Raw genomic sequence first — 17722 nt, forward strand, 5'->3', positions numbered from 1 at the left:
ATTAGCGGATTCGCTTAGCCAATAGAAGCGCTGAATGCAACCGCGAATCTTAAAATTTTCGTCGGCCGTATCTGACGTCACAAACAGGCTGCCATGAGCACAAGATGGCGATTTTCAAATGTCTTGATAACAGCTTTAAAATCCTGTTTACTAGAAAACTACAAATCCGATTTAAACATAAATTGTGCTGAATATTAAGTTGGTAGGGTTACTTTTATAATAGTTAGGTAAGATATTAGGGTGTTCCTTTCCTTTAAGCTGTTTGTTGCCGCAGAACTAATTACACATGTTCATAATTCAAGACGTCTTCAAATATGTTCACAAATGTAAAAAATATGTTTCAAATTTACCTCTCGCTTTTCTATTAACAAAATACGTAAAACAAAACCGAATAATCTGGAAAATATAAGCTAAATTGATTTCATATTCTAAAAGTGTTGATGTAAATCTATAATACTAAATTAATTTACTGTCTAGCATATTATGAAAAAATGTTAGATATGCAATAGATTTAAAATCTAATCTTGACTATGCATAACTGCTTAACTTGCAATTTAAAATAATATTGACATATCAATAACATTTTAGCAATCATGAAATTTTAATTTTTATAAAATCGATGTAATGTCATTTTATTAAATGCTTTTGCATATTATGCATAAAAAGTAATGTTATTTTTAATTATTTAACACTGTACTATAACACTAATGTGAAAAGTAATATAATACTAAACAAATTATTTTCTATAAATTACAGTATAACATAATACCATAGGATGTGTATATAGTGAGTTATAATATAAAATAATTTTACTATTACAATTATACTATTCACTAAGACAATGTGTAGTACAGATTTCTAGTTTCAGTTTATTGAAATAACAAATTATACTATTTAAATACAATTTTAAGGGCTTTCAACTTTAGGTGTAGAAAATACTATTCCTGACATATAAAAGAAAAGTTAAATTTGAGATGAAACTTAACATTGGACTATTTAAAAGGTAAATATTAATCACATTAACTTGGCTTTTCTGTGAATATCTTGACATGTGATTCTACACAGCACTATCTAATATTGTCTGAGAAAGTAAAGATCTACTACAACAACTCTCCCATGGCCTCTGCTATAGGAAGTTTCTAAGTAACAGATAAGCACAATGATTAGTGGCTTGTAATTGGTCAAAAGATAGTAGAGATCCTGGTTGGTAGTTTATGTCACATGATTTCGCTTCACTTTTACAGTCTATTGCAAATTAAGTTGATAGTTGATACTTTAAATTTAACCTCATATGATCATGTGTAAGTTGTAATTTAATAAAAAATCAATGTACCATTTTTTAACTGGTTAAGATATCTACTACATTCAGTTACTAAATATAACCTATAAGACTTATTTGTATAAGCTACATTTTTTCTGTGAGCAGGCCTTCTATCATACCGAAATTGGTTTTATAGAAAGACTTTATATTTCAAAACTAAAAGCAACAGAATGAGTATAGATGCACTATAGAAATGTAACAATGGATATATTTTGGTACATGTATTTTTACAAGAAAAAAAAGGTGCAGTCCCATACCTTATCTCGCTTCTAAATGAATAATATTAATAATAATATTTAGAATATGTAAATATCCTTGTAATTCAGTTTTGGCTGCGATGACGATATTTGAAATAAATGAAATGAAATGAAAAAAAAAGAAATGACAACTTATGATTGTGTAAACAAGATGGTGTCAATGATAACTTACTGTACATAGGTCACCATAACACAATCAGATATGCTGTAACAAAACAATGTAATCAACCAAGCAAACAGCGATACAATTTAGAAAATATAATGGGCTTCATGACATCACGCAAATCACACCCTAGAGTAATCACAAACGGGTTAATAGACGCGCACATTACCGTAGCCACTGTGAAATCAGAAAGCTGATACAAAAACACTCATTATAGTACAAATTGCAAAATTTCCATGATCGTGACCTGTTCTTAAGTACAACATTTCCATCCATTCCATATCGTTTGTAGATACTAGGATACTCAAACATCTTTGGGGCATACAGTATAAGATAAAATAAATATAAATTACATTAAAAAACAGTTGGTAAAACTATTAAAACTATAAAGACGGTGATATCAGGTTTAGCATTTGTCAAATTCAATCTGTCCACAATTTTAATTATTAAATGTTCAAAAAGAAAATGATGATAAAAGAGCATAGAGGAAGGTTAAGTCATACAGAAGTACAAGTGCTATCCCATGTGCTATTAAAATGTGACTTATTAATATTAGTCATGTAAAAGTTTGAATTTAGTACAAGTGACATACCATGATTAAATGTTTTTATAGTCAGTTACGATTGACAGAGGTTGTTATAAATGATGATGACGAATAACTCATTGTTCTTATTACTCAGCAAATTGATGTAGCATACGAATACGAAAGAACATATTCTTACAGGTAATGTTTCCGTTATGAATGATGATGACGAATAATCGCACTCATTGTTTTCTTGTTACTCAGCAAATTGTTTACAATACTCTTACAGGTAGTAATAAATATTGTATAAGCATATTTTACTTGTATAAGTTAGAACAGATGCCTGCCATTTTTAAAAATCCCTTCTACTTACTTTCCTCAATTGCTAATGAGTATAGCGCCATTGCAAACGGAAGACACTCTATACAAAATGTTATTTTGCAGATCCTAATGGATTCATTAATTTATCTGTGCACAGGGTATTGGGAACAGTTTGCTACAAAAACCAGACCTATATTTTGATAGTATACAGCTTGTCGAGTATTATGAAACGGTTTCATTATCTTTTAGGTTATCAATATTTCACTTTTAAAAGTCTGAATTATCTAATTAAGAACAAAATATAATAATAAATTAAAAGATGAAAAATAATTTAAGCTTTATAGAAAATAAAATGCTTGATGTTCAAGATTTCAAACATGGATCCTTTTAAACATTAAGCAATAACTACTATACCTAGTCTAAAGGGAATAGAAAAGTTTCAATCTCAGTAAAATTTTTAATTTTCCAAAAAATGATTTGTTGCCTCTCTTACTATACCATTCCCAAGCACTTAGGCCTGTTTCTATAAGGCAATTAAAGAATTAAAAGTTTTAAAATAGTATTTTGAAAAAAAAAACACATCACAAAGAAGAACAAGTCTTATATCAGTTTTAAAAACTCCAAATCGATTCCCAAAGCCTCAATCGACAGGTACGTAAACATTACATACTGTAATTTGTACTTATGATGTACTGTACCATGAAAAATCCAAATGATTTATTAATAATTAATCAGAGATAGATTATTCATAAGCTTAAAATGGCATTTTCATTGATGCAAACCAGATTTAGAAACAATCAGACCTGCTGAAAATCATCCACTAAAGATTGTAAACCTACATAATAATCCATAGATTTAATTTAACTAAACTGATATTAACCCATGGTTTACATGTAGGCCTAGTATAATATACGCAGGGAGTGTTAATGTATTTCTGTACACATGGAAGAATTTCAATCATATTTCAATTTTGCCTTGACAGATTGCATAATCTTTCCTATAATTCATACTGTCTTGAAATGGAAAAATGAAATTGTTTTCTCAATGTATACATTTTAAAATATTTGCAGATTTACATAATTTCTAAAAGCTGCAAATAAAAAAAATGGAACGTATTTAATTTGAAACAATATTCAAATATTATGGTATATATAATAAGAACTTTTGATTTGATTTAAATTTATTTGGAAAATTATTATAAAAATACATACAAAGTGATGACATTAATGACTGAGATTACCGAGAAATACATTATAGAAGATTTTCCAGGATAACCCAAAACGTCTGTCTGTTGGCAGATTTGAACAAACCATTATCACAACAGCCATCTAACAATCCAATTAGCTGGTTCGCCTCCCAAAATCATCAACGACTAAGACATGCATTTAAATTAAAAATATGATTTGATATTCTTTAAAATCAGTTTGCCCATTATAAATTCAGATTGTATTAAATTAACTTTCTGATGAATAACATTTACATGCGAGACAAGTTTCGCTTAATTAAAGCTTAATTAATCGATAAAACACTAGCAGTTAATACTTAAAAACTTTATGATCAGCATGCTGCAGTAAAAATATTCAAATCACAGTAAATAGGAACTTGCCAGATACTATAAATCTTTTCACTTCCATAGCTTAGGGCATCCTTTTAGCTCAAGTCCATCCAAATTTATGTCATGGATATCAACATTGGTGCACACATAAAATTGATAATCCATTTTAAACTATCCATGTCATAACATATGATCAATCTTGAATCACCCCCACCCCCAAAATCTATTAATTTAGTTATGTAAATACATGATACTTGACAAAAGCAGATAAAGGACTTATGTAGAGACACCATGTCTTCTGACAAACGGTGATGGTAATTTTCTATCGTTAATCGTATAACACCTATACCTTGATTTCACTATTGGGAAGATATTTTTTTTTATATTTCTGATTCAGTGCAAGTCTCTTAAACAATTCATCTCTGACAGTACAGACAAACTGAATATATTGGATCATCACTGTAACACCAGATTGTCGAAACTTTTGACAACTATGGAAATCAACAGGATATTAAAACCACATTATTAGATGGATTTGGCAAGGTTATAGACAGAGCATTAAATATTTCTGAAAAGTATTAACTGATTAATATTGGTGTATTGCATAGAATTGGTATGCTATTTATGCATTACCAACATAACCAGATCATTAGTTAAAGTCAAGTCAATCTGTAGAGGGCCATACTGTATATAAATTAATAAGCAAGACATTCTACTTGTTTCAGGTTGTCACATACTAATTAACAATTTGATTATAATAATTAAGACAGATTTTAAGCTATATGAGGTGTTGTACAGTATCGGTACTATTGTAGACAATCTCAAATACTAGTCCATTATCGCTGAGGGATGTTTTACTTTTATCTTCTTATATCATAGCTCATATTACACTTGAGGGCTATTGTTGATTTATCCAGGTAAGTAGGCATGTAATAGACTCTGAATACTATAGCATTTTTGCTTGTTTTATTTTTAAAAAATTACTTATTTGAAGATAAATCATCAAGCATGGAGGAATGAGCTTCCGCTCAATGACAATCCATTAGGAATTAGACTATTATTAGATCATTCCATACTGCATGCCATGGAAAATCAAGATTATCCTCCTATAGATCAGAATTGCAGCTAGATAAGAATTGACTATTCATATAATGATATCATAGCAGTTGTTCATCATACTTATAATCTCAATTGCAAGACAAATTGTCGATAACATTTTCTAATGTCTATCATAATTTTATAGTTATATTTTCAAGGCTACATTTTATTTGGATATTTATATGCAGTAAATCTATCATTAAACACCATTCTTTTTATAACATGAAGTTGAAGAGCTTTGATGTTATGTATTAGATTGGTAATAAAGTAAGTACTAAGCAATGTTAAGCAAAAGGTTTGGCAGAAAATTTTAAAATTTCATTTATCACAATCCAATAGCAAAATGGTCAAAATAGCAACTCCGTAGGCCGAATTTAGTTTCATTATAAATAGGCCACAAATAATTTAATCATTATTTCTAAGAAAAAAATCATAGGCCAAATTAAAAACATATGAACAGGAAAATACTGTAGTATTGTATGTTCATGGAAAGAAAAATGGGTCAGATTACTGTTGTCAATTTTCTTAAATTATTATGAAATTAAACATCATATCTTCATTATTCAAAGTTTAGCATAGATATAAATTAGTATGCCAAGCAAGCCTCCAAATGAAAAGTTGGAATCATGAACTAATATTATAACGTCTGATAAATTCAACCCAGTTTATATTTAATGCAATCACTTCCAATTGTAGACAAGAAATTAGAGCAAGTAATGTATATTAAAAATGGAACTGCGCCAGTTCCTCTTTAGCCACTTCTCAAGGGAATACAAAATCCAACCTACAAACGGATATGGAAACAATCTGTGATGGAATAGTAACACTCGTTTATCTTCCCTGCCATTTCTAATGTGTATGATTAACATTTATTTTGACAATTCATGTTAAGCCACAGAGATTGTTAATTTAAGTTCTAAGTAACATTGCAAATTATTGTGTGGTTGAAATCTTTAAAAGCATTGCACGGGGATTGGAAAAAGTGTAATACCTACAACTAATGGTAAAGTGTGATGGTTTACATACTTGCTTCCATATCAGAGTAACTAGGTTTAGTTCTTATCCTAGTGTTACAGTTAAACATCATTGTCTTCTACCATGAAAATTACACTAACCAAGTAGCATTGGTAGCTATGAGTGCCTTTTACCTGAACAAACCTATGCTCTCCAGAACTTGATAAGTCAAGTTACTAGAAAACCCCTCAACTATAATGGACCAGTCCGCAACTATGCCATCATTATGTGAACGTGCCACCGTCATCATTTTGCTTCCAAGCGGTAAAGCAGTATCGTTTGGTAGTTTCAAACTTGTTGGTTGAACACCTTTGAGTATGTTCACATGTGTTTTAATCTGTAGATTACCTTAATGATGTATTATCCCCCTGAAAAATAATTCTTAATCGAAAAAAAATGTATTTACCTGAAAAAACTGTAATTTGAAGCAAAAAATTGTTTTTGGTTAAATTTAACCATTTATTTTGTCATTTTATAAGTGATAACATTATTTTGTTATTATTATTATTTTCGTTTTTTTTTCTATGATTAACTTGATTAAAATTACAAAATAACATATTCAAAGTCTCATTTAATTAATCTTCATTTTTCATGTTTTTTGGGGACAATACATCTTTCAGCCACACCAGCCTATTCATTCATGGCTCTAATACACTTAATATTTGATTTAAGAGTCAGACTTTTAATTGATATTTAATATTGTGATGTAAATATCCAACTTCACTGTCTCTCCTAACTTTCTTGCACTTGATCTTTCTTGTCATACAAACAGTTTCCTTCTTTTTTACCAAATGTTCATAAAATAAATAGTCTCTGTTTTGCTGTTTTATCATACACCTTTTCCTATTTCATCCTACCAAACAATTTATCAATGTTGCATTCAATACAGATTAACAACCCATTTACAGTTAGTTTAAACAGAAGTCTACACGTTATAATATAAAATAAATACCTTTTACACCTTTATAATGTGATGAATGACAAACAATAATGGCTGTTTAACTTTATGCTACGGTGGTACGAAAACAATTATGAGGCTACTAGGTGCGTGGTTCGCAGACAGTGCCATTATCCAATAGGGGTGCTTTATTTTCTTCTTTTCATTATTGTTCCCTCTTTTTGGAAATAGAGGGCTATTGTCGGTTTATCCAGGTTAGCAGGCACGATATAGACTGTAATAGTTGATCTTAAAAAACACGGCCTGATTTATATTTTTCACACAATAACCAATGAATTCATATATAAATATGTAATTTAAAATTTCATTCAAGATCTTGAACTAAAAGGTGTGTCCTTGGATGCATCATCGCATTAAAAATGCCTATCTGGTTTTACAATGAGGAAATAACTATCAAGGTGAGTAAAGTCCTCAATTTTGTTGGCAGCAGAAACAGGGAACACATTTTAAAAACCACTTAAATTGAATTTCCAAAATAGAAACACCTACAGTAATATTGCTATTTATTGCTATGAAAGTATTAGCAGCACATAGGTAAAAATTAATGTTTAATTGACATTGGAAGTAAAAGGTTAAGAACTTCTTTTGACCAATGACCACACACAGTATTATATCTATTATAATCATGCTCAAAATAAACCTAACTTTCTTGGCATTAAGCAGCAACACACATAGGTGGATCCAATTGGACTAACCCAGGCACTACATACTAATCTTTTTTAAAGGTATTAATGAAAAAATAATTATAACGACTATAATACAATACTAATGGCAATCTGCAATTCTCATATGAAAACATATTTTTAAATGTCAAAATTTTCATGCATGTATAAATGATTTAACACACCTTGCAACATATGTGTAGTAGGGCCTTGTATGATTTCATATTTGTAAAATATGTACGGCATTCTTCATTTTACAGGCTCATACAATTACCAGTATGTAATGGCAAGTCAACAAATTAATTTGTACAGATTGTTATACTAAAATTATTAATAACTTGCATACTCCAAGTAATAAATCATAATTTATAATTTCATAATAACCTCGTGATTGATTTCCCTTCGGGGGCACATTCCTTTCAGCACATTTTTGGAAGAAAAATCATTGCACTGAAACACAGAAATGTTGGAAAAAAATATACTTATCAACAATTAAGCATTGCGTGGGAGGGTTTTTAGCTTTTAGTCACTTGTTCATGCATTTAAGAAAACCTACGCACTCCAGAATTTATCATCATCTGCATTATTAAATCATACACCATCCCACCACAAAATGAAAATTGAATATTGCATAGCTTCAATTTGCATTTCCTCCACCCACTAAGGGCCCGACTAAGGGACATATTTTCTCACTACACATGGACATGGTTCATTCACTGGGGCACTAATGGTTGTATAGGCACTTTACAACTGAATTACTATGTGACTAGGTTCAGATTTTCACCTATATCTGTATAAGAGGGAGTGAGATGCAAAATTGGAGAATTAGTGATATCTCAATCTCATATATAAATTCCAAAATGTTTGCAATTTTGCTAAATATAGCTTCATTAAGAGTTTAAATAAAATTGGACAAAATTAAGATTTTCCAGTATGTAATGTTTTAAACTTCAAAATGTTGAAAATGGAAAGGAAATGAAAATTTGAAATTCAATTTACATTTGGATTAAATAAATTTCACTCACTAAGTAGGCCTATATCTGACGGTCAGTTGAAAGCAGTGTTCACTTTGTTTGTGATGTGATAAACATTCTGTGTCTGAATTATGACTGTTTAACAGTTTAAAGATCATCAGGGAATGATAACCTGAACATTTAAAGAAGATACAAAAACATATCCAAGACATATGATATTTATGTTTTAAAAGCTGTGTTCACACTTCCAGGCAAGCAAAGATTATGACAAGGGTGATAATTTTTCCAACAAAACAGGAACAAATTATCATGAGCTAGCCTAGTTACCATGTCCTTTCACTGCTGATCTCTAGTCTGAAAAGGGCCGCTTTCTGGCTACGGGCTTGCTAGGATGCTAGTGGCAGTGAACATAACAATTATAATTATGGAAATGCATATTGTAAAATGATGAAAGACTCAAATTTTTAATTTGAAATCAAAAATGTTGATATAACACGATCGACGATATCATAAGAAACAGACTTATTAAACCAAAATAAGACATGACAGAAGTTACCTAATTTCTAACAGAGATTCTTTCGACACAAAAAATCAATGGAAAATTAAACATTTAAATTGCATCATGCTATAATAAATTATTAATAATAATAGTACTATAATAATAATAATGTCTGTAAAAACATAATAATTATATTATATTTCTAACATTCAATGAAGACTTTAATTGTACTTTGCAATATCTCTAACTTATAGGTCATGTTTAAACCTATACACACAACACGCAAGAATATGTAGAACTACTACTGAATTGAATTATTTCCTTAATGCACATTTGCAAACACATGTGTGAAACATTGCTTTGAAGGTGTGACATTAGCTGGTGAAATTGGGTCATCATCAGTAATTTATCAGCATTTGAAGAACACTAGGATTGCTGTCTGTCATACCAACAAACCAATGTTTTTATGATTATCGACGCACAATTACATACTTCCTAAATGTTGTGTTTGTAAATTTTTAGAAAAGAGATAATTTAGAATCAAGGTAAAGTTAATTAATAAGCAATTAAATATATTAGATCCATTATGGGAACTTTAATTAGCATAAATGTAACTGTTAAAGCATTAATTACAAAAATAGGTTTTAAAACCTCCTTTGCAAACACAATTTGGATTGAATCCTCATATTCAACATAAGCGTTTACGCAGGATTAATGCAATCATTCTGTTTACTTAACCACATACACTTTCCTAACATACAATTAGCAAAAGAGTAATTCTGCTGATTTGCCTTTAATGGATGATAGAAAGTACATCAATCATAAATCATGGTGGGAAGAAATGACAAAATTTGAGCCTAGCCAAGCCGCAATGGATGAAGGAAGGATGTGCAGTGTACACACAGACTATAGTCACGGTGTCTTGGATTAGGTTCAATCAATGGTGCTGATATATATCATATGATGACAGTCTAACGATGATTATGATAGGTGACCACAAAAATTACTAGCGCATCAAAATAAGTGCTGACTCTAATGAACTATCAATTCAATATCTTAAGTTTTTTAATTTAAGAAGTATCTTCCAAATTTGGGGGATGTACAATTTTCAAACAAAAGGTGAACCTATTAAATAGCAATAGGTAACAGATAGAGGAATAATCATGAATAACAATAAGTAGTATAACATTTATTTTATTCTGATCTTATAAAGCGTTAACAGTAACTATAAAAGGTGCATTAATAAATTGTTGAATATTGATTTCAATGAAATAACATAAAAAGTAATAATAATTCATAATAAGCCTCATTCAACAAAGTTTAGAAGGTCCTACATCACACAATGTTCCTAACCTTATTTTGTAAACGCTTTCCGCTTTTCTTATTTTCTCACTTGTTTAAATATAGGACAATAAGTAAGGCAATTAACTCTTCTTACACTCAGCCTTGTGAAAATAAAGTCACGTCACGTTGAGAGGTAAGCCCAGAGGATCAAAGAAGCATAATTTGTCTCCTAGAGTAATCAGACATGTTACTGACCAATATATCGGAATAAATGGATGAGCAAATACTATCAAATTGTTGAGTGAATAATAGATTAGGATTAGTTTTCTTTCCTGCAATATTAACGGTCGTAAAACTTGGGTTGAGGACTTTAAGGGAAAAATTGCTCAGCTGCAAATTGGGGCACATTCTAAAAATGATGGATTTTAAAGCAAGTAGTACTTTGTGTGCATGTACAAAAACGGGCATCCAATATAAACATAAAATATGTAAGTATAAAGGCATTATTCGCTAAACATAAACTTTTTTTATGTCTTTTCAAAATGAATTACTATATTAATCAGGTTGAGCAACAAAATTTGAATATTTATGCTATAAATAAATAGTAATGAATATTGGACACACAAAACTACAAATCATTTTTTTTTTCAAATATGCATTCATTTACAACATTATACACTAGGTAAAATGCTGTAGTTTAAAGGTAAAACATAAAAAAAACAATTTAGTTTTTATTATGAAGAATGAAAATAAAACTAACAGATAAACACAACACTTCAATAACTTTATCTTGACTCAACAAATAAAGTATGAGGTGCTGAATCTTAAATAAAAAACTGATTATAATCTTTTGACGTCATTTTGTACTTAAAACACAACCTATTTGAGAGTTAAGACGTCAATTGACTAAGCAAACCTGTCAATAATTTCATAATGTGAAATAAGAAAGTCAAATATTCATTGAATAGTAAACAGTAGAATAATTATACATAACTTCTTAATATACAAATAGAAAGTGAATAGTGGCCTACAATGATCATCATTCACTTTATTCTAAGGTTAATTTTTAATTTTTTTTTTTTAAATACAGATGAAGAAACAACTTTAAACTTATATAATTCACATGTCTTCCTATTTCCTATTCTTTAATTTTTGTAAATGCTTGCCATAAACAAACTCTACTTAATAATAATAAACAAACTTCCCATAGGATTAAATCCACCCAACATTGGACCACTGAGGTTTTTCAGGTTAAAACAGATACGAAGAAACAACTTGAAACTTATATAAGAGTACATTTTCATTAAACTTTTAAAAACTATATAAATGTTCAAAATATTGCTAATTCTAAAATATTTTTGATTTCTTTCACTTTATTGTACGTTCCTTCTTAGATTCTTATCCTTTTGACAACATTTAATCATCTAAATGAGTGTATAATTGTGAAACATAATGGACTGTACATTCAAATCATCAGTTAGTAAAAAAATAAGCTTTTAAGTACGTCAGGAAAAAGGAATTTTTCACAGTGCTAATTGAAAGATACTTAAAATGTAGGCAATTTGTAATGTTCATAGAATCCTTTAGAAAGACACTGAGTTTTAGTGAGCAAAGCCTACAGTTATTATGATTAATAATGAAGACAGGTGGAAGATTAGTAGAGAATTAGACTTTTATGAAAATGAATTAATTAAAGCACTTTACCATACTCAACCTAGATATGCAAAAGGGTCATAACGACTTTATCCAAGAGTTTTCTCTGTGTATCTTCAGGAAAAAATTCAACCAGATATCAATGGAATGCTACAGTGCCGTTCCAACACATGGATTAAGAAATACAGTTATGAAATGATCAAAAAAGGTTGTAGACCTAGGTTGAGAAAATAATAAATAAAATCAGAGACAACATGCATGGAAAACATTTGATGTGATCTTTTTAATCATCAAATGTGCAAATTAGATACGAACTCTACATGGAAATAATTTGATATACAACTGAATTCACTGCTATACTAGACAAACTGCTAACCAGCTAGCACTCTTTAAATTTATGGCCTATTCGAATCCTAATGGGTAATCTATAAACAGAATTTTCAAAAGTACTGTAAACATGCCAATGTTTTGTTTATTTACATCAAATAATGGTAGTGGTACACAGCAACATGAAACATGTCACATTGCCAAGAGTATTGTTTATATGTTATGTTGACCTACATTGACATTACTACACATGTTCTTAAAACCCGTTCTTTGTTTAGCAATGCTATGTGATAGGGTGACTTCAATAAACCATCTATTCTAGCTTTAATTGCAGTGCAGTGCAGTCAAGAAAAAAACTAACAATGTTTTTTAGAAATGGTATAATAGGGGTGACTATAGTAAGGCTCTATATCTGACAAAACCAACTATAACCAAGTTTTGACCACCAGTGACTACAGTTTTATAGTTTTCCCACTCCAAAGTATGATGTAATGAAAACAACATTTTTTTATGTACCGGATAATAGGCATCATTATCAGCTTTCTCAAATGTAAAATTCACCCATGGGTATAATCGGAATAAAAATGGGCATAAATCACATTAAAAAGATATAATCATGTATGACAAATAAGCTGACCTTTAATGATAACATCTATTACTGTAGTTCACACATGGTGAAAAATAAATGTTGCCATTCTGACTGAATAAGGAGATAAGTTGATATAAAGTTGTTTACATGAGTATTGTGGGTGGGAGCGGAAGGATGTGCTGGTTTGGAGGTTGCGGAATTCACACATCGTTGACTTTAAATTTTAAATATATAATATCTAATTACTGTAAATAAAAATACAAACATGCCACATACACATTTCTTTGTGCCCTCTACATTACATTGAGACTATTTTTTTTTGTTTTTTGTTCCAATGTACCACCATCATCATTTCTTTCGTAACTAAAGACGTTACAACATACAAAGATTAACGTGATACGTTGTATTCAGTTGAATAGAAGTTCAAATACACACATAAAGCAAAGCTTACTGTAATACTGTATACGTTCTACTTAAGTTTAAGTGTGCATGCCCATGTTGTGTCATCACTAGAGAAAAACAGACATGGTTTTGATCCGTTTAAAATCGGACCACCACCACCACCACAGTCTGAATGCATGCAATGCAAGGGCCAGTGTGCGATGATTAAATGAGATCGTCATCCCTGGTGTGTATATTGCCGCAACTGTAGCCAGGAGTTACTGTGTGATGTTTGTGTACATTCGACGGCTTCAATTTTCCGAGACCATCGTGGTGTGCAAGGGTGGTAGGCTGAAGAGGAGTCCCCGGCCATGCCAGAAGCTAATGAGTTGGTGATTCTGGACGCGTCTGCACATGCTGCTGCGCCTCTGAGTAGAATATGCAGGACAGTGGTGTGTCCCCGGCCATGCTGGAGGAAATCACAGCAGTGGTTCTAGCTCTTTGAAGGAAGAACAGTACCATCGCTGGAGGCCGATGGATATGATAGCGATAAGACTGACCTCGTTAGTGAGCGAGCACCTATCGGAGGCACAAGGGGATGCAGATTCATGGAGTCGATGCCTGTTGCAGACTAGTCCACTGTAGTCCAGGAGTATCCTAGAAACTTTTTGTATTTAAGCCCCCTCCCCCTTCTGTAGAGCACGGGTTATTGTCGGTTTATCCAGGTAAGCAGCACTTATAGATTACGAACACCCTTGGTTTGGTTTGTGTAAGATTCTTGTTTACTTTAAAGTTTTTACTAACTACCTCTGGTCACATCACAAATAGCCAATTGTTTCTGTTGGTAACCATTTCCTTTACTGTCAGTCATAATTTGGTGTGAATTACATCATTTAATGGAAGACACCAATCTTTCCACATGGATTGTATAAAAACAGACATTTAATTTCCTGGAAAACATACGAAATGGTATTTTAAACTGTCATATCCAAGAGGTAAACTCAGGTTTTATACTGCATTTTGTCAACAAAATATCTTCCTACTACAAACATAGGATGCATTTAACTACACGTCAGTAACGGCTTCAGACAGTGTTTTTGCGTTAATTTCACTAAAAATATAGTTTACATTGCACAAACTGGGTCTTTTTGGTTTCAGTAAATCAAAGGCACTTTGAAGTAACTGATTAGTAATCAACAATTGTTTTACCACAAGCAGTACAGGTGAATGGGTTAATGGACAAATTAGACATTAGGTGTTTGAATAGCAAATAAAATACAAATATTAATCTAATAGCTGTAAAGACTAAATACTTACTTTAACAACGTTCTGCCGAATAGTCAAAATATTTATCTCAATTTAATGAGGTTGAACTGTATTTTGGGTCACCTCACATCCAGAATAACTGATTATATTATATATAATTTTGTTAAATTCATACCTCTAACCCGCACCCCCTCCCTTCTTGTCGGTCTCTTCATAAAAAAGCTATCCTTGTGCACGATTAAGCATAAACTGAAACACTATACAAACATATGACTTACATTGACTCAATATCAAGCATTTGGCGTCATTTAATGTCAAATGATTTTAGAAACAGACTCGTTTAGTAGATAATATCAGACAAAATAGATGAAAGGGAAAAGTAACAAGTTCAAATGTCAGACAGTTGGAGACACAGCATAAAAAGAATGTTGGAAACACAAACATGATAGCACTTGATACTTAAAATTCAGATCATCGCAGTGTTTGATGTAAAATTGTTATGAGTAATGACGAAGAAAACGTGGGAGAATGTGGAAAATCTAATGTTTTTAATATAAAGGTTAAAAATCCTGTCAAAAAGCATCTATTTTCAAGACATTCAAAATGAACTTTATATTTAAATAAACTTAGATGCCTGTGACATATTTAATTCATTAAGTTCACTAGCTACTATAACTATCATAAAAACAAGTTTCAGATGTAAATTCCACTTCTCACATGGTATTTTCTGCCGATGCACCTTTCCTTTGGAATCATCATTTATTTATTTATTATTATTAAACTTGATCACTGCACAAAAAGGCAGCAAAAAGAAAGGGACAAGCACCTCTATCCACATCCCCACTTAAAATACAAATAACGGTAAAAAAAATTATTAAACAATTATAAAAATGCACAAAGTAAATATAAAAATACCTAAAATATATGACTTACTTTTTAAATATTTACTATAATGAATAAAATTTGAGAAATAAATAAATAAAATATGGTATGACATTAAAACTTTTATATATGAATATGATACACCAAAACATACCTACATTTAAACGGGTTAAATCTGTCAATTAAACGATTGTAACCTATGTGAGCTCTTTTGGTAAAGAGCACCTCTAAATATTCATAATTATAGTATAATCATTATTTATTATATACCGAAAAAAACAATATCCATAAATTATAAAATATTTGTAAAATCATTGTTTCAAGGAAAAATGCAGTAAGATAATTGCATTGTAGTGGGAAATTAATTTGGTACCATAGAATTTCATGAATCACAGGAGTGAACATACGTGACCATTTTCGTGACAATTTTAAATTCATAGTCCCTAAATTTAAAATGATGAGAAGAACCAAGTAATGCACATACTCCTTCAGATGTCATCGTAATAACTTTTATATTGTATTGTTTTTTATATGTGGTTTAAATAAATATTAACTTAAACCATCAACATACTGTAGTAGACATGTATAACTAAAAGCTTGCTGGGATACAATGCATGTCAATCTATGAGGAAAAGCTTTTACAGAATAAGTGAACATTCAAAATACAGACTACTTTACAAATTCTATATTAACTTGGAAAGTCACTTGATAGAAAGCTAGTTTATATTTAAAGAATTTTCTTTTTTTATGGCGTAAAAGAAATACATTATTGAAGCATTACAAACCCAGCAAGAAAAAGTTAATTTTCTAAAGTTCATAATAGTTGTCATTATAGAGGGCAGTATACATAATTCTATACATTTACTAATTTGAGATGTATTCTAAGTTTCTATTCCTAAAACGTAATGAAACTAAATCAACAACTGTTTCGTATTATGTCTGGGCCAAGTATCACTGTTCTATCCAATGAACTGATATGATAAATATAGCAAGTACCAAACAACTCAGCTGATAGGTGGGAAGAACAAAAGTTGCCAACCAATAGTCTACCGATTTAAAATCAAGATGAAGTGTCATCTAGTTTTGAGTTTTTATTTGCTATCCAGTTATCCATTACTATTATACATTAAATTTTAATATATATGTTAAGTAGATATGAAAAGAACTGAAAGACAATATTTAGGAGAAAATAGTTTACATTTCATAGGAATTCAAACAAATAAAAACCTACTTACTTTGCAATATTACTTTAGGTTGTTTCAGTACAAAAATAATTTTATTTGCTGTGTTGACCATTCTCCTGTAAATTAAAGAAGGTTAAATAGATATAATAAATAGAATAAATGTATCACATAAAACATAGCCAATTTGTGTCATACTGTATTAAATATAGTTGTAGTGTTAAAGAAGACACTAACTGTTTTGTGATTTGTATATTTATATACTTCTTTTAATGTCATACATGTATCTCACAAATTACATGATGGAAAACTATATCAATCCTATTTGAGGGGGTGGCATAGAAACAGTTGGCACCATGTCAGGATTGAACCCTGGACTTTGGGATTAGAAGGTAAGCATGTTATCCAGAAGGTAAGCATGTTATCCAAAAGCTTACAGCTCCACTACTACTTCACCAGCGGGTTAACGTTATCATAACACTAACCTCACTAAAATGGGTATCATTACGTTAAAAGGAAATTGTGCTGGAACAAATTTGAAAAGCTGTTAGTAATGGAAGTACTACAATCCACTGGGATATATACTTTACTCACAGGACCAAATGTTATCCCGTATGGGCTAGTAGTTTAAAGGTGGTTACATTAGGAATGTAATTAAAAAGCAAATTGCTCTACCTAAATCCAATTATGACCAACAGCCAGCTTGCAATTTTTAATTGAAAACGATAAATCACAAATGAACTTGGGCGTCTAGTAACATATCACTATGGAAACCACATAATTTAAGGATGACATTTAGGTTAGATGGTAAAAA

General features: G+C 30.6%; 1 protein-coding gene across 1 annotated transcript in view; it reads right to left on the reverse strand.

Annotated features, from left to right (window-relative positions):
• The window catches only part of LOC140052617 (adhesion G protein-coupled receptor L2-like), an 88853-nt gene extending 73813 nt beyond the window's left edge, over positions 1-15040 (reverse strand). The window contains exon 1 of the mRNA XM_072098266.1: positions 15021-15040. The gene's annotated coding sequence lies outside the window, so the exon portion shown is untranslated. The remainder of the gene's footprint in view (positions 1-15020) is intronic.
• Positions 15041-17722: the final 2682 nt, after the last annotated feature.

Source organism: Antedon mediterranea, chromosome 6 (assembly GCF_964355755.1).
Source record: "Antedon mediterranea chromosome 6, ecAntMedi1.1, whole genome shotgun sequence".
Taxonomy (NCBI): domain Eukaryota; kingdom Metazoa; phylum Echinodermata; class Crinoidea; order Comatulida; family Antedonidae; genus Antedon; species Antedon mediterranea.